This window comes from Oryctolagus cuniculus, chromosome 6 (assembly GCF_051225735.1).
Source record: "Oryctolagus cuniculus isolate XC-2025 breed Fujian yellow rabbit chromosome 6, ASM5122573v1, whole genome shotgun sequence".
Lineage (NCBI taxonomy): Eukaryota > Metazoa > Chordata > Mammalia > Lagomorpha > Leporidae > Oryctolagus > Oryctolagus cuniculus.
In genome coordinates, this window is record NC_142872.1 from 49,500,575 (window position 1) to 49,522,485 (window position 21,911).

Below are 21,911 nucleotides of genomic sequence, written 5' to 3' on the forward strand. Positions count from 1 at the left end.
AATTCAGTCTTTTTTAGATATATTTGTTTATTTGAAAGTCAGAGAGATCTTCCATCCCCTGGTTCACTCTCCAGATGGTCACAATGGCCAAGGCTGTGACAAGCTGGGAGCCAAGAGCTTCATCCAGGTCTTCCATGTGGGTGGCAGGGTCTCAAACACTTGGGCCATCTCCTGCAGTTTCTCCCAGGCCATTAGCAGGGAGCTGGATCATAAGCAGAACTACTAAAATTTTAAATGAGATTAACTTCTTTAGGCTATTGACAACAATTCACACTTAGTTTGACCTGAAATTTGTCTCAGAATGCTCTAAGCTCCTAAAACAGGGTTTTAAGACATAAGTTTATAAAATGAATTTTTTGTGAGTATGTTTTCTTTAAAAGAGTTTTCCCCATCTTTACATTTTCAGCTGTAAGGTGACATTCAGAGTTTCTGGATTTATTATAGCTCAAAACATTAAAAACTTTTTCAACCATATACACATCAAATAGGTTCTATTCCTAAAAAAATGAGTGTTACGTCTTTATTTTTCAGTGCATAGTTTCAGAAGAAATGGATTTAGTGTGTAAGTGTATTTAAGGTATAAGCATGCCCCTCTGAAACTCTGGGAATATACCAGGAAATACAACTTATTATGTTGGGTAAGTATTGGAAGAATATTTTTCCTACTGAATCTTTATGAGAAAAAGGCTTAAGTTAGTAAAATTTAAGCTCTCAAGGTTGCCATTTAGTGCACATTAAATGTTAAGATACATCTGTAAAAAAGAAAATTGGATGTCCTAACAGTATTTCATTACAGAAACTCTCTCCCCATCTAGTTTACCTTATTGTACCAGTCTAACAACAGAAGCATGTAACATGTAAATGCTGTCTTCCAACCACTGGTTTCCTTCCCATAACATTCCCAGTGAATACTGCTTCTCAATAAAATCTTTGCTGAAACATTCTCCATTTTGGCATTCCTATAACTTCTCACTTTCCAAAATCTACCCCTAACAACTCTGTTATTTGATTCTCACAACTCTCTCTGAGGTAGGGGTAAAGATACTACAGGTTGCAATTATGATTTAGCAGGCAAGGAAACAGACCCAGAGTTATAAGGTGATTTGCTGAATGGAAATACACTACACCGGCTGTAAAACTGAACGGAAACTTGAGGAAAATTCCAGTTTGTGGTATGTGAGGACATAGAACCCTTCCTGTAATCTCAATAATCTCTCAAAGATTTACTTTATGTTTACTTCTGCACAGGGCTCCTCTGTTCTACACATGTTTTGTCTACCTTATCCTGCCTTTCAGTGGATGAGAACCATCCTCTTCTGTTTCTACTTGGAGCATTTTCTAAGTGTATGAATTAAGACATTAGTACATTTTCCAAAATACCACAAAAGGCATTTCAGAAATATTTGCTTTCACAGTTTATGAATTTATTGTTTATTTATCTTAGTTGACTATTAAAAGTTGAATATATTTATGGTATACCTCATTATGTTTATATATATATATATATATTACACATTGTAGAATGGCTAAATCAAGCTAAGTAAAATATTCATTACCTCATATCTTTCTTTTTGTGATAATAATTTACTTTAAAGTCTTTTTTTTCCAAAAGTAGACTCCTATTACAAAGTTAAATACATCGAGATTTTTAGGTAATTTAGCTAATTAACTTTAGCAGTCTTTGAAGAAATGTGTACTTTGCCATTGTGAATCCTCTACTTTCATAAGATTTCCTTTCCCTAAAGTCTTCTTTACTGACACATGGTAGGCATAGTGCTGTTCATTTTACTGTAGAAAAAACTGAGGCTAAGACACATGAAATGAGATAGCCCAAACAAGAAAATTAAATATTACTTGGCATTTCAGGAAAGCATAGATGACTTCTTAAGAGTCCTTCCCCGGCCGGCGCCACAGCTCACTAAGATAATCCTCTGCCTGTGGCGCCGGCACACCGGGTTCTAGTCCCAGTTGGGGCGCTGGATTCTGTCCTGGTTGCCCCTCTTCCAGTCCAGCTCTCTGCTGTGGCCAGGGAGTCCAGTGGAGGACGGCCCAAGTGCTTGGGCCCTGCACCCGCATGGGAGACCAGGAGGAGGCACCTGGCTCCTGGCTTCGGATCGGCACAGCATGCTGGCCACAAAGCACCAGCCGTAGCGGCCACTTGGGGGGTGAACCAATGGAAAAAGACCTTTCTCTGTCACTCTCTCACTGTCTAACTCTGCCTGTCAAAAATAAAAAAATTAAAAAAAAGAGTCCCTCCCTGTATCCCTAGCACTTAATACAGTGTCTGACACAGAATAGGTGCTCTTTGTATGAAGAAGGAAGGAACAGAGGAGGGAAGATAGAAAACTGAGATTCAGACCCAGGCCTGATGTTAAGACTTACTCTCTTTTTCCTTTGCCATCTTGTTTTATATTCCAGATCCCTCCTGATGACTACTGGCTATCTCCCAGTGATCTAAAAGGTCACTTCTGACTGGAGAAAGTTCCAAGAACAGAGGCGTGGAAGCAGCAGAAAAGCAGCAACCTGGAAGCCCTTCAGTTGGCCTGGCAGCCAGGGAGGGTGCACAGCCTGTTCAGTGGAGGAGGTCCAAACACAGAGTGAGTCATCATCTCAATTTGGAATAAGATGGATTCCATTCAAATTTCAGATGGTATTTAGGCAAATCCTGAACTCCATTCCCAAGGACAGATGGGTCAGAGATCTTTCCTTTGTAGCCCACCCTAAAGGCAGTGGGAATGCACGCAGTGACTGATTTCTGGACCCCCTTTATTCCCAAACTGTTGCTTGCAAACCTAGTTCTCCATCTTCTCTTCTGATAGATTCTCACTGCTGCTGAGGCCAGCTGCTCACACAATATGCTTATAGCAGCATTCCTGGCAGGCTCTTTCTCAGAAAGCCACTCTTGTTGACAACTGCCTGCTCTAAAGCTCACCCAGGCTTCAGAATCAGGAGAACACAAAATGTCTGTGGATATGCATCTTCCAGGGTCAGGTCAAAATTATTGCAATAACAAACACAGTTAAGACATTCATTGCTTACATTTAGCAAAACGTTGCTAAAGAGCTCCGAGATACTTAACAAAAATCAAGGGATGTAGGAGGACACTGTGGGTTCTCGTCTTTTTTCTAGTCAAACTTCTCAGACCAGTAAACTAATAAAATTCAACACTTAATGTATCAATCAAATTATCTTAGGTACAAAAAAGGAACTTATTGACTCAAGTAAGTGCAAAGTCCTGGGCTTTTTAGTAGTTGGATAGAAGTGCTAAATCATGTGGCAAAGAATCTCTCTCTGCCCTCTGCTTCAGGAAGAAAAGATCTGTCTCTCAGATTCCATATAAATCTTACTAAAGGACTCCATGTGTCTTGTGAGTTATGTATCCACCCAGTTGAAATGGTGCATCACTTTTAGAAGGATTGGTTGATTCCTTCATGAAGCCCTTTATGGGTCTGGGGAGTATTAAGGGAACTTGACTGGTAGTCCCACCTGAACACACGGAGTGGGACTCCTGATGGGCTTTGTAGTTTTGTATGAACAGAATATGCGTTGCAATATTTCCATCCAAAGTCAGTTATTTTAGGGCATTTTCCTCCTCTCTGTGGTGATCAAAATCAGGCTCTTATGCACTGTCATTTTTTCCCCTGCAGATCAGAAGCAGAGGCTCATTCCTTGTTTGTTTCTCTCATCTAGAGCTCACTCATTAAGAATGATGTCAGAACTGGCATTGTGACACAGGAGGTTAAGCCAACACAAAGCCAGGATCACATATGAGCCGAAGTTCAAGTCCCTGTTGCTCCATTTCCAACCCAGTTCGTTCCCTGCTAATGTGCCTGGGAAAGCAGTGGAAGATGGCCCAAGTACTTGGGCCCCCTAGAAGGAGTCCCAAGTTCCTGGCTTTGGCCTGGTCCATTCCTAGCCATTGTGGCCATCTGAAGAGTGAATCAGCAGAAAGAAGCTCAATCTTTCACTCTTTCCCTCTGTCACTGTGCCTTTCAAATAAGTAAATACATCTTTAAAAAAAAATGATGTCTTCCCTTGTGTGGAATCAAACTATTTTTTTCCAGTGAGAGAAAATTTTAGAAACTATTTAAATAATTTTGAGTCTAGAGGCTTCTTTGTTTCTTACAAAGTTGTCTGAAATGAGGAAAAAAACTTTAAGCCGGTTCTTATTTCTTCATTTTCAGGTCAATAAAACTACGAATAGAAAGACCAACAAGACTTTGAAAAAATTTTATTTATGTATTTGAAAGGCAGAGTTTCAGAGAGGCAGAGGCATAGGCAGAGAGAGAGAGAGAGATAGAGAGAGAGCGAGCGAGAGTGAGAGCCTTCCATCTGCAGGTTTACTCCCCAAATGGCTGGCTACAACTGCCAGTGCTGAGCCTATAAGAAGCCAGGAGCCAGGATACCCATCTCCTGGGTCTCCCATGTGGGTGCAGGGCCAAGGACTTGGGCCATCTTCTACTGCTTTCCCAGGTCACAGCAGAGAGCTGGATCAGAGTGGAGCAGCTGAGACTCGAACTGGCACCCTTATGGGATGCCAGCACTGAAAGTGGCCCCAGCTTTACCCACTACACCACAATGCCATCCCCACAGGTCTTATTATTAAGTAAGTAAATGCTAGCAGTTACAAGACCCTGCAATCCAATGTTACACTATATTGTTTGACATTGAACATAGTCTCTATCTTTGATTAATCATTTTCTCTTGGGATTTCCCAGGTATATATTGATTGCTAGGAAATTTACAAATATTTGCAAACTTGCAAAGAGTAAATGTTGGCTTCATGACACAGATTGTGAAGATTAGAAAGTTGAGCAGGTCCTTGGAGCCAATAAAGAGAGGGACTGGGATTTATATTGGAATCTGGTTGTAAATTAATCCAACACAACTCTCAGAACATCGAATTATTTTTTGCTTGAGATATTTGCTTTTTCTCATTTGTGTAAACTCATCTTTCAGTTGACTAGTTCTTACTAGAACAGGTAAGTAAAGGCCATTTTTTATAAAAAAAATAATGTTTTGGCAAGACTGTTCACCCAAAAACTCAGAATCATGCATAGTTAATTTGCTTCTACATCTTGATTTTTTCACATCATTTTATTTCCTTTCTGTCACTGTACACAGATGAGTGAATTAAAATGATCAGTTCAGTAATACCACAGCAAAATCTATGAGAGACTATACCATTTCTTCAATTCCCCCCACCTTTGCAAAATCCAATAGTCAAATATTTTAGGGGAAAAGAGTATGCAATAGAATAATTCCTAGGTATTTTCATTAAAAATAAAATTAATTTTATTAGGCTCCAATCCGGGACAAAAATCTGGTAGAAATGGGACCAGCCCAGGCTGTTCAGATGCAAATGACCCACCAACAAGCAACATTTTGAAAAGTTCTGGTCTAGAAACTCAAGAATTAACTTGACTCTCACTAGAAGTGCCCTCCCATGGTGAAAATGAAGATTCGCAAACATAACCTCTAATTGCTAGATTATTAATATATTGGAAATGATACAGTGATAGCAGACTGGGTTAAGTACCATGGGTTGACAGAGTTCTCAGTCATGGCTGGTTCTGACATTTCTTGTGAAAGAAGTTTTTTAAAGGAATTAATTAGTATAATAGATTCTCAGGGTTACAGTAAATGCATGATAATAACTACAACACAATTCTCATGTTAATGTGATATTCATACAAAGAGAACAGATTCCATGTACTTCACAGTTACAATTCTAAGAATATAATTAAACTTTCCTCTCTGTATCTTTATTTTGAGATAACATATTTTTAATTTACATTATAGTCCAAGGATTCATGCTCAACTAATTAAAGAGTTCAGCAAGTAAAAAGTAAAAAGATCTTAGTTCACCAGGAACATAGGCAAGGACTATAAGCAATGATCAAATGAAAAGTCGTCCACCTCATTCACATACAGTAAATTCTTAAATAATCATCATTAAAATGATAGTAATATACCATTCTTAAACACGGATTTGACATTTATATATAAAACTTGACACTACTATATTTACACCAATACTAATACACAGCCATATCTCTTTTTTCTTTGAAAATTTAGCTCACACATAAGGGAGAATATGTCTTTGTATTTCTGTGTCTGGCTTATTTCACTCAACATGATGTTTTCTGGTTGCATTCATCCTGATGCAAATGATATCATTCTTTTTGTACCTGAATAATACTCCTATACGTACATATCTGTATCCATTCATCTGATAACAGACACCTTTGGATGATTCCCTATCTTGGCTATTGTGAAAAATGCTGCTGTGGGGTATCTCTTTGATACAATGTGTTCATGTCTTTTGGGTACATACCTAGTAATGGGATTGCTGGGTTTTATAGCAAGTATATTTCTTGTTTTTAAAGAAATCCGCACACTGTTTTCCACAGTGGCTGCACTAATTTACATTCCCACCAACAGTGTATAAGGGTTCTCCTTTCTCCACACCCTCTTCAGCCTGTGCGACTCTTGGGTAACAGCCATTCTGACAGGAGTGAGCAGATTTATCATTGCAGTTTTGATTTGCATTTTCCTGTTGGCTAGTGATGTTGAACATTTTTTTTTTTTTGACAGGCAGAGTGGACAGTGTGAGAGAGAGACAGAGAGAAAGGTCTTCCTTTTCTGTTGGTTCACCCCGCAATGGTCACTATGACTGGCGCACCGCGCTGATCCGAAGCCAGGAACCAGGTGCTTCTCCTGGTCTCCCATGTGGGTGCAAGGCCCAAACACTTGGGGCATCCTCCACTGCACTCCCTGGCCACAGCAGAGAGCTGGCCTGGAAGAGGGGCAACCGGGACAGAATCCGGCGCCCGACCGGGACTAGAACCCAGGGTGCCGGCGCCACAGGTGGAAGATTAACCTATTGAGCCGCGGCACTGGCCAATGTTGAGCATGTTTTCAAACACTTGTTGATCATGAGTATTTCTTCTTTTGAGAACTGTCTATGGATGACCTTTGTGCATTTCTTATTTTTGTTGAGTTTTTATGTACTAATATTCTGAATATTAATCCTTTGTTGAATAGCTACCTTGCAAATATTTTTCCCATTCTCTCAGTCAGCTCTTCACTCTACTGATTATTTCCTTTACTGTGCATAATCTTCTGAGTGTGATATAATCCCATTTGTCTACATCTGCATTTGTTTCCTGGGCTTGGAGGGGGGGTGTCTTATCCAAGGAATCATCATCTGTACCAGTTTCTTGAAATGTTTTCCCTATACTTTCTTTCAGTAACTTCATAGTGTTAGTTTAGTTCTTCGATCCTTCTTGAGTTGATTGATGTATATATTGAGAGATAGGGATCTAATTTTGTTCTTCTACATATATGTGTATATATCACTTTTGTCAAAAAATAGTTGACTGTTTGCATGTGGATTCATTTCTGGGCTTGCTGTTCTTGTTCTGTTCCATTGGTCTATACATCTGTTTTTATGCCAGTACCCTGCTGTTTTAATTACCAAAGCTTTGTTGTGTGCTTTGAAGTCAGCTATTGTGATGCCTCCAACTTGATATCTCTTAGCTCAGGGTCACCTTAACTATTCTGGGTCTTTTATAATTCCAAATGAACTTTAGGGTTGTTTTTCCCTAATTCTGTGAGGAATATCTTTAGTGTTTTGATACAGATTGCATTGAATCTGTAGATTGCTGTAGGTGTTTTAAATGAGCTTTTACATGCTATTAACTCTTCCAATCTATGAGGAAGGGATTTTTTTTTTTTTGACAAGCAGAGTGCATAGTGAGAGAGAGACAGAGTGAAAGGTCTTCCCTTTGCCATTGGTTCACCCTCCAATGGCCACCATGGCTGGCGCACTGCAGCTGGAGCACCACGCTGATCCAAAGGCAGGAGCCAGGTGCCTCTCCTGGTCTCCCATGGGGTGCAGGGCCCAAGCACTTGGGCCATCCTCCACTGGACTCCCAGGCCACAGCAGAGAGCTGGCCTGGAAGAGGGGCAACCGGGAAAGAACCCAGCACCCCAACCGGGACTAGAACCCCGTGTGCCGGCGCCACTAGGTGGAGGATTAGCCTAGTGAGCTGCGGCGCTGGCCAGAGATATCTTTATAATTTTTGTGTCATTGATGATTTCTTTCAGCAATGTTTTAAAAGGTTCACTGCAGAAATGTGGAACCATGTTGACAGTTATCCATTCCTCAGCTTCTCGCATTATTCAGAAACCCAAGATGGGGGTTTCAGTGTCTCAGATACAAACTTGTAAAGAGGTAGATACAGTCTGAGAGGGCTGGTATCTCTCTCTCTCTCTCTCTCTCTCTCTCTCTCTCTCTCTCTCTCTCACACACACACACACACACACACACACACCATCTGCTGATTCACTGCTCAGATGTCTATAAAGGCTAGGGCTGGAGGCCAGGGAGCCAGGAATGTAATCCAGGACTGCTTTTGGGAGTTTGGAACCCAATTACCTGATTCATCCTTACTGCTTCCCAGGGTCTGCTTAGTTAGAAGCTGGCATCAAGAGCCTGAGCCAGAAATTGAACCCAGGCACTCCAATATTGCATATAGGTGCCTTAACTGGTGTCTTAACTAGTGGACCAAATGCCTGCTTTACGCTGCTATTCTAGATCTCTCATTAGTAGAATGATGAAAACAAAGAATTAAGCCAGAAAAAAAAAGTCAAATGATCTTCATCGAAGATCATTTAAGAGTATTGGTTTAATTGCAAGCTGCTTGTCATTTGAGTTCTACTGTTTAATCTGGTTGACCAGAAATATATCCATTTTGAAGTTTGGTATTTCTAGGCCATTCTGAAAAGTGGAAATAAAAATGAGAAAGAAATACATGAAAATACTTTGCATCACTAAAAGAAATGCAAGAAAAATGGTTGTCTTTCAGGAATAATTAGTTTTGAAGATTTATTTATTTCTTTGAAGTTCAGACCTACACAAAAGAGGCAGAGACAGAGAGAGAGACAGAGAGAGAGAGAGAGAGAGATCTTCCATTTGCTGGTTCTCTCTGCAAATGGCCACAGTGGCTGGAGTTAAGCCAGGCCGAAGCCAGGAGCTTCATCCAGGTCTTCCATGTGCCTGCAGGGGCCTGAGGACTTATGCCATCTTTCACTGCTTTCCCAGGTGCCTTAGAAGGGAGGTGGATTGGAAGTGAAGCAGCTGGGTCTTGAACCAGCCCTCACGTGGGATCCAGCACTACAGGAAGAGACTTTTACCCACCAAACCACAGTGCCGGCCCCTGGAAGATTTAAGAATTTAGTTACTAATTTCAAAGGCAGAGTTAAAGAGAAGCAGAGGCAGAATGAGATAAAGTCTTCCATCCGCTGGTTCATACCCCAAATGGCCACAATAGCCAGAGCTTGCTTGATCTGAAGCCAGGAGTCAGGAGCTTCTTCTGGGTCTCCCACCTGGGTGCAGGGGCCCAAGCACTTGGGCCATCTTCCACTATTTTCCCAGGCCATAGCAGAGAGCTGGATAGGAAGTGGGGCAGCCAGGATTTGAACTGGCCTCTATACAGGATACCAGCACTGCAGGTGGCAGCTTTACCAGTTACACCACAGCACCAGCACCCACTGGAGCATGTTTTAAGGTGAGAAAAATGTTAAGTGTTGAACTTAGGTATTCTCATTTACGGATGTTTAGAAGCATGATGTAGTATATAAAATCCTTATACAGTATTAATATAATTTGACTTGGCAATCACCATTGTAAAGAATTATAAATCATCATAAGCATTAGCTTGTGTAGTACTAATCTTCCAAAGGCTAAGATGTCACAAGCTCTGTGGAAAACAGCTCTCGCCTGTTACTTAAATTAACCATTCCTGAGCAACTGTTGGGCTGGATTCCAGATGCCAATCCTGTGCGAAGAGAAGCAAAGCTTCCCCATTTGCAAACACTGTTGTGGGAAATTCTGCCAAATTTCAATCGTTTCTACATCACACAAATGTAAAATATACCATGCTGAGATTCACATCTCAGAGAGGCGTCTTTGACAGGGCTCTAGACCGCAAGCTCCCCCAGGGCAGGGCAAGGACTGAGGCCCTTCACCTTTCACCTTGCGGCTCCTAGCAGGTAACTGACACACGATGCTGGTGATGATCATGACAATGGTATACCTTAGTATGCTTTGGTTCCTTATTAGTGCCAGAAATTCCATGCTCAGTATTAGCAGTTAATTCTGAGACGTTCTTAAAGCAGTAAATGGGCTATTCTTGTCTAATCTGTTTCTTACTTTTCCTTAAATGTGGAAGAGTACTTCAAAAACTTGAAAGTGAAATTTAAAAAAAGCTTTTGCTGGTGCAAAAATGGAAATCTGGCCAGTGCCACGGCTCACTAGGCTAATCCTCCGCCTGCGGCACTGGCACACCGGGTTCTAGTCCCAGTTGGTGCGCCGGATTCTGTCCCAGTTGCCCCTCTTCCAGGCCAACTCTCTGCTGTGGCCAGGGAGTGCAGTGGAGGATGGCCCAGGTGCTTGGGCCCTGCACCCCATGGGAGACCAGGAGAAGCACCTGGTTCCTGGCTTCGGATCAGCGCGGTGCGCCGGCCGCAGCGCGTCGACCACGGCGGCCATTGGAGGGTGAACCAGCGGCAAAGGAAGACCTTTCTCTCTGTCTCTCTCTCTCTCTCTCTCTCTCACTGTACACTCTGCCTCTGCCTTTCAAAAAAAAAAAAAAGGAAATCCATGTATGTAAGAAGTTTCAATAAGTTCATGGAAATTGCATATTATGAAGAAGGTATGTCTTGATTTTAAAAATTTTGCACCAAAATGACCTATCCTTTACTCCTATTTTTCATGAACTTTTTGAAGTATCTTCCTACTGAGATTTATTCTGGTCTTTAAAAAATAAGTTATAAAGCTGTACCTAAGAAATTTGTATTCATTAAATAAAAGCTTCCATAAAAAGTGAATCTAAAAAAATAAGTTAACATTCTTTTGGCAATAAATTGCATCCTATACAAATTCAATTATGAAGTTGGCCAAAACTTTACTTCTCCAAACTGAACTATCTCAATTCTTCATTACTTATGATGTTTTTTAAAGGATTTATTTTTTCTTTAACCCTTCTTTTAAAAATTTATTTATATAAAGGGAACAGATTTCACATATTTCATATATACAGTTTTCAGAATATAATGATACTTCTACCCTCCATCCCTTCTTCCCACCCTTCCACCCCCTTCCTTATTTTTCCTTCAATTTTTACAATGACATACTTTCAATTCACTGTATAATCACAAGCTTAATCCTCCACTTAACAAAGAATTCAACAAGCAGTAAATAAAAGACCACCGTTCCTCAGGAGTATAACAAAGGCTGTAAACAATAATCCAATCTCAAGATGTCAGTTTCACTCATACATTAAATTTATTTTGTACTTTATATGTTATAGCCACAAATCAGAGAAAACATGATTTTTGCCTTTTTGATTCTGGCTTACTAAGTACAATGATCTCCAATTGCAACCATTTTGTTGTGAAAGACAAGATTTCATTCTTTTTATAGCTGAGTAGTATTCCATCATGTATATGTATCACATTGCCTTGATCCTGTCGTCAGTAGATGGACATATAGCTTGATTCCTTATCTTAACTATTGTGAATTGAGCTGCTATAAACATGAGGGTACATATACATCTTTCATATTCTGAGTTCATTTTACACTTATTTATTTGGAAGGTAAAATTACAGAGAGATAGGGCGAGAGAGATCTTTCATTCACTGGTTCACTCCCCAAATGGCAACAATGGCCAGAGCTGCACCAGGCTGAAGCCAGGAGCCAGAACCTCCATGCGCGTCTCCCATGTGGACTGTGGGGGCCCCAGTACTTAGGTTCTGCTGCCAGCCTGCATTAGCCAGAAGCTACAAAGAAGAGCTGCTGCCACTGGAACCAACATCAACTGGGATGCAGGCTTCACAAGGGGCTGCTTAACTGGATATGCAACAGCACTGGCCCCAATTTATGACAAATTTTGTATGGCTTCATTCTTTTCCTCCTGTTTCCTTTTGTTCTTTCCACTTTTTTGCACTCCTGGGATAATATACTCAGTCCTCAATATCACCCTTATAAAAAATACAAATCCCACTGTATATGGAGTACACAGTGTTGCTGTACAGTCACTTGCAAATCAACAACCAGTACTCTTTCTTCTTTTACTATGAAAACAACTACTTTAGTCATTTTGTCTCTTTTGAGCAAATGGTAGTTAAGTTAAAAACACTTTAGCAGGGCCAGAACTGTGGCATAGTGGGTAAAGCTGCTACCTGCAGTGCTGGCATCCCATATGGGCGCCAGCTCAAGTCCCATCTGCTGAACTTGCCATCCAGCTCTCTGCTATTGCCAGGGAAAGCAGTGGAAGATGGCCCATGTCCTTGGTACCCTGCACTTGTGTAGGAGACCTGGAAGAAGCTCCAGGCTCCTGGTTCCAGATCGGCACAGCTCCGGCTGTTGCGTCCATTTAGAGAGTGAACCAACGTCCAATTAGAGAGTGAACCAACGGACAGAAGACCTCTCCCTCTGTCTGTCCTCTCTCTGTCTCTCCTCCCTCTGTATAACTGACTTTCAAATAAATAAATCTTCAAAAATGAATAAAAATAAATTTATAAAAACATTAGAGGATAGAGGCCAAAAATAATTCTAATAACTATATAAACTGTCAACATCTATGATGGTGTGAAAACAATACCCATTCAATAGAATCTGTAGTTAAATTTTTATCTTTCTCAGGCTGGCAAAGTGTGGTAGAACATTGTGGTAGGACTGGGTAGGAGCAGTGAGCAGAGCTCCTAGTTAGCCATGCAATTACAATGGAAAATAATCACTATTACAGTGTACTATATGGGGAAGCTAGGATCGTTTGTAGGTGGTGTGACACACAAGGAAATCAGTTATCTTTTTAGGTTTCAGCTAATTTGAGTTGAATTTCTGTTACTTGTTTCTTGAAGAATCTTAACTGGTATTGACAATGTAGAAAAGTCTGAGATAAAGGACTAAGTACTTTTTAAGATGATTGATAAAAAAAGTGTTAATTATCATAGAGAGTGTGCTAACCAGGGGGATAAAAAAGGAGTATCTGTTTTAATTTTCTAAGGCTGGCATAGCCAACTACCATAGACTGTGTGACTTCAACAATAGACATTTATTTTTTTCACAGTTCTGGAAGCTGAAAGAAAGGTCCAGCCCATTCAGTGTTCGGTGAGGGCTCTTTGCCCAGTTAGTCAATGACTACCTTCTCCCTATGTCCTCATAGGAGTATTTCTTGGTGTGCACATGGACATCTCTCCCTCTTTTTCTTATAAAGCCACCAAGCCAGTCATGAAGGCCTTAACTCCATGATCTAAATCCTTATTACTTTACATTGAAGAATATTCAATATATGGATTTCAGGGAGATACAAGTATTCAGTCTGTACCAAGATGTGAACTGTGAGGAAATAAGTAGCAACTATTGGAGCAGCATTGTGGCATAATGGGTTAAGCTGCCACATATAATGCCAGCATCCCATCTGGACACTAGTTCAGGTACTGGCTGTTTCACTTCTGATCCAGCTCCCTGCTGATGTGCCTGGGAAGGCAGTGGAGGACGGTGCAAGTACGTTGGCCCCTGTATCCGGGTAGGAGAACTGGAAGAAGCTCACAGCTCTTGGCTTTGGCCTGGCCCAGCCCTGGCTGTTAGGGCCATCAGAGAAGTGAACCACATGATGGAATCAATCTCTCTAACTCTCTCTCTCTCATACAAATAAGCAAAATATTTTAACAAATATATACCAGCTGTAATGCTAGCTAGAATTTCTATTGTTCACTTAGTGTTCTGAATATCCTTCATTAAATACATTATATAATCCTTTGAAAGAAATTCAGGAAGTTGGCAATGAGATTTATTATTCTGTGTTCCGTGTTTACAGAGGAGAAGAAGGTAAGACATGGCTAGGTCATTTCCCCAAGGGCTCATATCAGAAGGGTCAGGGCTTCCATTCTAGGAACTGTAATGTGTAAACTCTTGCACTTAACTACGACACTTTATTTCTGTTGGAAATATTTTATATCCCTGCAGGCCTTTGCCACTGAAGCTGCAGCAATTCTATAGAGCTCACACCATTCCATTTGAATAGCCAAGCCTCAGAAGCCTCTTCAAAAAAATGTTTTCATTTATTTTCTAAAATGGACACTTTGGATATTTTCCATTTTAAAATAAAAGCAAAAATGCCATTCAATCATTCATGTATTCATCTATTGAATACTGGCTGAATCACTCTCTGCACAAGACATAATTCTAGGCACCAAGGATGCACACAAAACGAGGGCCATTTTCATTGTTACTATGGTTACTTCAACCAAAGTTCTAACTCTTTGAGAAAAATATATTTGCATGAACAGACATAATGAAGCTTATAGGAAATTATCTCAGAGAGCACGTTGCTGTACAGTTTCAGAAAAATTCTTTCCTTCCTAGTACCCGGTAGTGAAGGTTTATGAACCATTCAAGTACCTACAATAAGATGTGGAAGTACTAGGTAAGGAAAATGGGTTATTGGATAAAGTTGCTTTTTTTCTGGGAAGATCAGAGAAAACAGAGTGGATAATGAATGTAGGAAAACAGATAAAAGGCAAGGAAAAATATTCTGGCCAACGTAATAGCTTTTACAAATGCATATATACTGGCAACTTTCCTGGATTAAAGCATCAAGAATTTGTTCCTGGCTCCTGGATCTGTTGGTCACCTGAGATAGCTGTGTTGCAAACATTGTGTTGAATTCAGGCGTACTCTTAGCCCGAATACTCCTCTTTGGGTTCAGTGCCTTCCGGAACATCTCCTTCTCGTCGTGGATGGCAGGTCTAGGCTATCTTTGAAGGGCTGAAGGAAGCCTATTTCTTTGCTTCTCCCTAACTTCTGGTAGCTGCTGGCTTGCTAGCATTTCTTAGTTCACGGCAGCCTAACTGCAGTCAATACCTGCATCTTCACACAGCCGTCTTCACTCTGAGTCTCTGTGTCTGAATTTCTACGTCTTGTAAGGGCACAAGCCATTGGATTAGGGCCCCCTTAACCTAGTATGACCTCATTTTAACTTGATTACGCTTATAAATGTAATAGCTCTATTTCCATCTTTAAGATCATGTGGTCACCTAGATTATTTGTCTTGCATGAAGTACACTTCCTTAACTTTGCTTGTCCTAATTACTGATTCCTCAAAGCCTAACTTACACATTTGTACCCTCCATTACATTCTAAATCTCTGAAGGACAAATTTTAGAGGCTTGTGCAGTTTGACATTTTCTATACTACTTAACATTTGGTGGATAGTCAAAATGGCTTTTCGAGTTTATTTTAGCATGACTAAAGATTGTTCAGCGATTTCTCTGAAATAAGATCAGATATGCTGAATTCCAGTCACAGGACACTGACCTCTGTCGTGCCATGCAGGAAACCGGGCTTTTCCCCTAGGAAAGCACATTAAAGGGAGATGGCATTGAAATAAAGAGCTCCTGCGTAGAGTTCTAACAAATTATGCTAATAAGAATGATTTTTTTGAAGATTGTCTATAATTGGAGTCATGCTTCATTCAGAAGTGCTTAAAGGTGTCATTTAGATTAAAAAAATCCAACTTTCTTTTTGATTGCATTTGTTATTATAATACATTAACAGAACAACTGTAAATACAGAGGTCTCACACGTTTTTGCCATCAAGATGTAATTGTAAAAGCAATAAAAATGACTGAGATGTTGTGTCAGCCAACTTCATGTTAATTACTTGACAATTTCTATATAATCAATTCAATGTCATGTGTTATAGAAATAGTGTTTTATATGATTAATTTATATGTATTGGCCAGTGATTCAAGGTCCTCCTTTCAATTTCAAATCTGGACCAGTTTCAAAACTTTCAGAGCACTAATGTGCAACCCAGAAGTTTTTAAAAGACACTGGTACTATCAGGATAAATGAGAATACTGAGTTCTTTTCAGCACTGTTCTCAAACTTTGATGGTATTGACAATAGTTTGGTTACCTATAAAATTGTGGTTGATTGGGACCACCCCTACACTAACTATGTTACAAATTTTTCGAACATTACAAAGGAAATAATCTTTAAAAATTTTATTTGAAATTCAGATTTATATAGAGTGAGGTAGAGATAGAGTGAGCTTCCATCTGCTGGTTCACTCCCCAGATAGCCACAACAGCCAATACTGGACCAGACCAAAACCTGAAGCTTCATCTGGGTCTCCCACATGGGTGGCAGGAGCCCAAACACTTGGGCCATCCTTTCCTGCTTTTCCCAGTCCATTAGCAGAGAGCTGGATCCAAAGTGGAACAGCTGAGACATGAACCAGCATGCACATGGGCTGCCAGCATCCGGCTTTACCTTCACAGCACAATGCTAGCCCCAAAGGTGATAATTTTTATTTTTCTTATTTATTCAAAAGAGTTACACAGAGAGGTAGAGATAAACACTTTTTCCATCCACTGGTTCATTCCCCAGATGTCCCCAACAGCCAGAGCTGCACTGATCCGAAGCCAGTAGCTTCTTCCAGTTCTTCCACGTGGGTGCAGGCACCCAAGGACTTGGGTCATCCTCTGCTGCTTTCCCAGGTGCATTAGCAAGGAGCTGGATCAGAAGTGGAGCAGCAGGGACTTTAACGGGCACCCATATGGGATGCCAACGCTGCATCCCATCCAGGGCTTTAATTCGCTATGCCACAGCAGCGGCCCCAGCAGTAATCTTTTACTAAATCACTCAATACTGGGCTTCATACTTTGGAAAGTGTATTTGGTTGTTAACACCATTCATTCATTGTTCATTCATTCAATAATATGAATTATCTACCAAGTATATTTTCTACACTGAGATATATCATTGAAAAAGAGCATATATGAGCCATATCCTTAAGGGCATATAGTCTATCAGGGAGTACAGATGACAGACTAAGAGCATTGCATAGATGGAGGAAATAAAGCAGATCAGGGGATGCTGTTAGGAATACTTGGTTGGGGTGTAGGTAGGAAATGAGGGTAGATCACAATATTAAGTAAGGTGGTAAGGACGGAAATCATTGAAAGATTCAAAGTGGATGAGAAAATTAGGCAGATTCTAGGAAGATGGTCCCAGACAGAAGAAACAGAATGAAAGGCCAGGCAGGAGTATGTCCGGCTTGTTCATGTTAAGCAACGAGACTATCATAGCTGGAGCTCAGGGAACCAGCGTAGGTCCGTATCAGCAAGTCAATTGAAGGGAACCAGGCTGTAGTTAGACTCTCAGATCATTATAGGAAACTTGGCTTTAGCAGTGTTTTGAGCAGAGTAGTTCCAGATAGGATTTGTCTTCCAGAGAGATCACTCTGGCTGTTAAGTTAAAAATAGTTGATGGGGAGGTAAGAGCACCAACTGGAAGCCCAGCAAGGAATCTGTTGCAATCACCCAGGTGAAAGATTGTAGTCAAAGATGGCAGCAGGTAAGGGGATGGGGATGTGGTCAGATCTGGGATTCATTCTGCCGTGATAGCCACCATGATTTTCTGGTGGTTTCTACATAAGGTGAGGTGACAACACAAAATGTGACACGGTTCTTGGGCCGAGTAACTGAATTTGCCACCCACCTAGGAGTAAAGTTAAGTTTTGAGCACTTTGTGTTTGGGATGTCCTTTAGGTATCTAAAATGTAATGTCAAGGAGGTACTTGGAGTTTAGGAGAGAGCTATCAGCTAAAGAGACAGATTAGAGGTGCTCTAACATGTGGTAGCTGGGGCACAGAACCATCCAAGTAGCCCAGAGAGTGCTAAGAAGGATGGTCTTGAAAAAGTGTCCTCTATTAAATAATCTATGTTGTCATGTAACACTACTTGTACCCATACTCGGGGTTACTCTTGGATCTGCAGACTATATGAATTTTATTCAGGTATTTAACAAATGACAAATCATGATATGCTAGGTACTGAAAACAGAGTTGGGTTCTGGGGATAAATCACCAACCTTTAGAATCAGAAAGCTTTCCTAGATAAAGTGATGTCTACATTTTTACTTGGGGAGAAAAAGTCAATAGGAACTAATGAGGGAAATTTTTGAGGAAGAAGAAACACTAAGTGTAATGGCCTAGAGACAACGAAGCAAATAATGTCTCTGAGAAACTGAAAGTAAATCAACATAGAGTCTAGGTTCAAGGGCAGGATGGAAGAAGAGAGGCCTGAATCAGGAAGAGACAGATCACAAAGGACCTTGGGTACCACGACACAGTTGGAATTCTAAGGAGAAAGCTCAAACTTTAAAGGATTTTAAGCAGGGAAGTGGCAGTGCTAGGTCTGCCTTGTAAAAAATCCTTCCTTGGCTGGGAAGGTTATAGGGTACGGGTTTCAGGGATGGTTAATTTTATGGGTTGGATTGGTTGGGTCATATTGCTTTTTATATATGGTAAGACATTATTCTAAATATTTCTATGAAGATGATTTTGGCTGAGATTTTTTTTTTTTTTTTTTTTTTGGACAGGCAGAGTGGACACTGAGAGAGAAAGAGAGAAAGGTCTTCCTTTTACCGTTGGTTCACCCTCCAATGGCTGCCGCGGCCAGCATGCTGTGGCTGGTGCACCGCGCTGATCCGAAGCCAGGAACCAGGTGCTTCTCCTGGTCTCCCATGGGGTGCAGGGCCCAAGCACTTGGGCCATCCTCCACTGCACTCCCTGGCCATAGCAGAGAGCTGGCCTGGAAGAGGGGCAACCGGGACAGAATCCGGCACCCCGACCGGGACTAGAACCCCGTGTGTCAGCGCTGCAAGGAGGAGGATTAGCCTAGTGAGCCGCGGCACTGGCCGAGATTAACTTTCAATCAGCAGACTTTGAGTCAAACAGATTGCTCTCCAGAATGTAGGAGGGTGACATCAGCCAGGTGAAGGCCAGAAGAGAACAAAGGCCTCATCGCCCCTGGGCAAGAGGGAATTCTGCCTGCAGATGGTCTTTGAACTTGCTCTACAACAGTTCACTTTTCCCTGGATCACCAGCCTGCTAGTCCATTCTGCACATTTTGGATTTACCATCTCTATAAACATTTCAGTCTTTTTTAGAATGAATTTCTCTCTACATACACGTATATCCTCTTTGTTCTGTTTCTCTACAGTACCAGGATTAATACACCTGGGAACTAGAGACTGAAAGCCAGAGCCCACTTGGCTCAGCATGTGCTGTGTGCACTTGGGAAATTCCCAGGCATTTGCTTTTCCCCGTAAACTCCAAACCAGCAATCCCAAGAAAACTGTCCCAAGGGCTCAGAGACTACTTCTGGAACTAAAGGCACATAAGTCAGGCGCCAGCCTCCTCACTGTCTGCCAAAGCTCGGATGGGGAAGGCTCACTTCATCCTGGCAAGATGCTCCTTGTAATTTAATTTTAGATGAAGCATCTTAAACATTTAAAAGTTTTTATTTATTAATCATTTTGTACTCTGTATGCTTCAATAGTTTAATTTTATATATAGCAAGAGATTCTCTAAATGTTCAAATGAATTCCTGGCAAGAGGAATGAGAAATTAAAATGAATAAATAAAGATTTGGCAATCCTCTTCTGAAAGGTTGCCAACCTTAAGGAGCTTTTATTCCTACAAGGGTCTCTGTAAGCCTGTAGAGAAACCAAGTGAATTCTATCCTGGTCTACTCTTGTACTGATGTTCCCAGAACACTGACGTTCCCTTTCCATGGATTGCACACAATTTTCAGGAGCTTTTATTAGCCTGCACATCCAGAAACTTGCTCAATCACTTGCAAAACTTCAGCTTCCTGTGCCCAGTTGACCGGATGACCACAAAGGTGTGCTTTCTGTCTCTGAACTCTATTAGTATAGTCAATTCAGCCTTTAATTTTGGACCAAGGTATCAAAACCGGCAGCATATTCCTGCATATTGGAAGTCAAAATTGTTCTAAAAGAGGGTAGTGTAAAAAATAGCTATATTTAAAGTCAGAATACAAACAAGAAAGTATACTTTCAGTATTGTTTAGAAGTATTTAAGATGCTTATTAGGTTTATTTAATCAACCCTTTACTCTCACATCAAATTATCCGAGTTTGACTATTTTCAGCTTTTCATAGTAACATCTGAACTGTAAAGATGGAGTGGAAGTTTAGTAATAAATACTTCTTCCTTCTGTCTCCCTTAAATATTTGGCCTTTTTTTCCAACTCTACTCTCAAAGGTGCTGCATCTCCAGAACTAACCTGAAGCTGTGTGGTCCCGATCACTGCCCTCCTGTGCAGAGAAGGGGCAAAAGCCATGCGCCTAACTCTGTCAAGTGAATTAACTTCTCAGCTTCGAGGAAGGAGCTGGAGGCTGGCCTCAGGAGCTGAGAATGCTTCTAATTTATTTTCCCCTCCTCCCTTTGTTTCTACTCGCCCTCCTTCCCTTTCTTGCTCCTTTTCACCCTTGGTCTTCTCCAGGACACAATAAAAGTGGGACCATGACACAGTGATTTTTCAAATTTTGTGTATCAACTATATACAGTGATTACAATTACCCACAAGTTAGAATGAAATTCCTCCTTCCCATTGACAGTCGTCCCTCTCCCTGCTGCTGCTTCATCCAGAAGTTTCTGGATCATTATTCACAGATCTTCACTTCAGAATCATTCACCAAACTCCACTCCACATGCCGTCTATAGAGTGGCGACAGTTTAGGAACAGATTCCACACCCGTTTAATTATGCCCCAAGCTCCACTGCCACAAGTGTTGATGTAGTTGAGTCCTGGCTCCTTCAGTGATAGTGTCCCATTGAGTTCTACACTTCTGCGCTCCCCTTGCCTCTCCATGGCTCCCCCAACCTTGCCTTGCCTCTTGGTAGCCCCTTTACTTCTTACCAAAACCCCCTCTCCATGGAGATGTCTGTTCTCAGTCCCTCCCACAGCTCAAAGAGTCTAGGAAACGTTGGTGGAGGACAAGGGGCTTCTGAGTTAGAAGATGGAGACAAAGCCCCTCGAAGTGAGTTGTGTAAAAGCCAATCAGCCTGTTCACATCGTGAAAACTGCTATTTGAAATTTTGTATGCTAAAAGTATTTCTATCACTTTCTTGTCCTGAGAAAACATAAAAACCCTATTTTCCTTTCTTAGGTTTTTAAGGGGTCAGCCTCAGGAAATCTGATCTTGCCACAGTTCGAATGGGCATCAAAGTTTGTTTAGTCTACATATGATCTCACAGAGTCTTTAGTGTGCTCCCTCTTCAAACTTGGCTTGAGGATAATAGCAGCAGGACATAAGCTTGGAACTTTTGAGCAGAGGAAAAACAAAATTGTCCTGTCTGTATTGGACCTGTCCTGGAAGTGAAAGATTCTTTTTGTGGGTTTCTTGCATTAATCTGGCAACACCAGGCTTGCAATTCCTCAAGACAATTGTGTAGGGCCTAACAGTGGTGCCTCTTTTGATAGTGTCTTTCTCAATCTATATATATTTTTACTACTCTGACACTAGTCCTATATTACATGTTTATAATTCTTGCCAAACCTGTGTACATTTGAGCTTGCAAGATATAGGATAATGAAATATATTAATCTTTTACTCAAATTCTGGTCTCAGCCTCCCAACTTTCAGAACTTGATTATCCCTACCCTTTTGATGTCTTTTTCTAGGAATAGTATATTCAGCTCCAATGTCAAATTCATCCTGTTGATTCTCACATCACTTCCTGGGACAGAGAGACCAATGACTCACTAGGTAGCATATTAGAGTGTAGTGTACCGATGAGTCTAACTTCTTGAGTGAAGCTATATAACAATACCACATTTCTTTTGTGCTGACTTAGCACAGATTGATTATTTTTCCGTGCTCTTAGCACCGTACTGCTTTAATTTGTATTTATTTTAATTTTGACACACACACATACACACAGAGAGAAAAAGAGAGTTTCTATATGCTGGTTCACTCTCCAAATACTTCCAACAGACAGGGCTAAACCATGTCCCTCATGG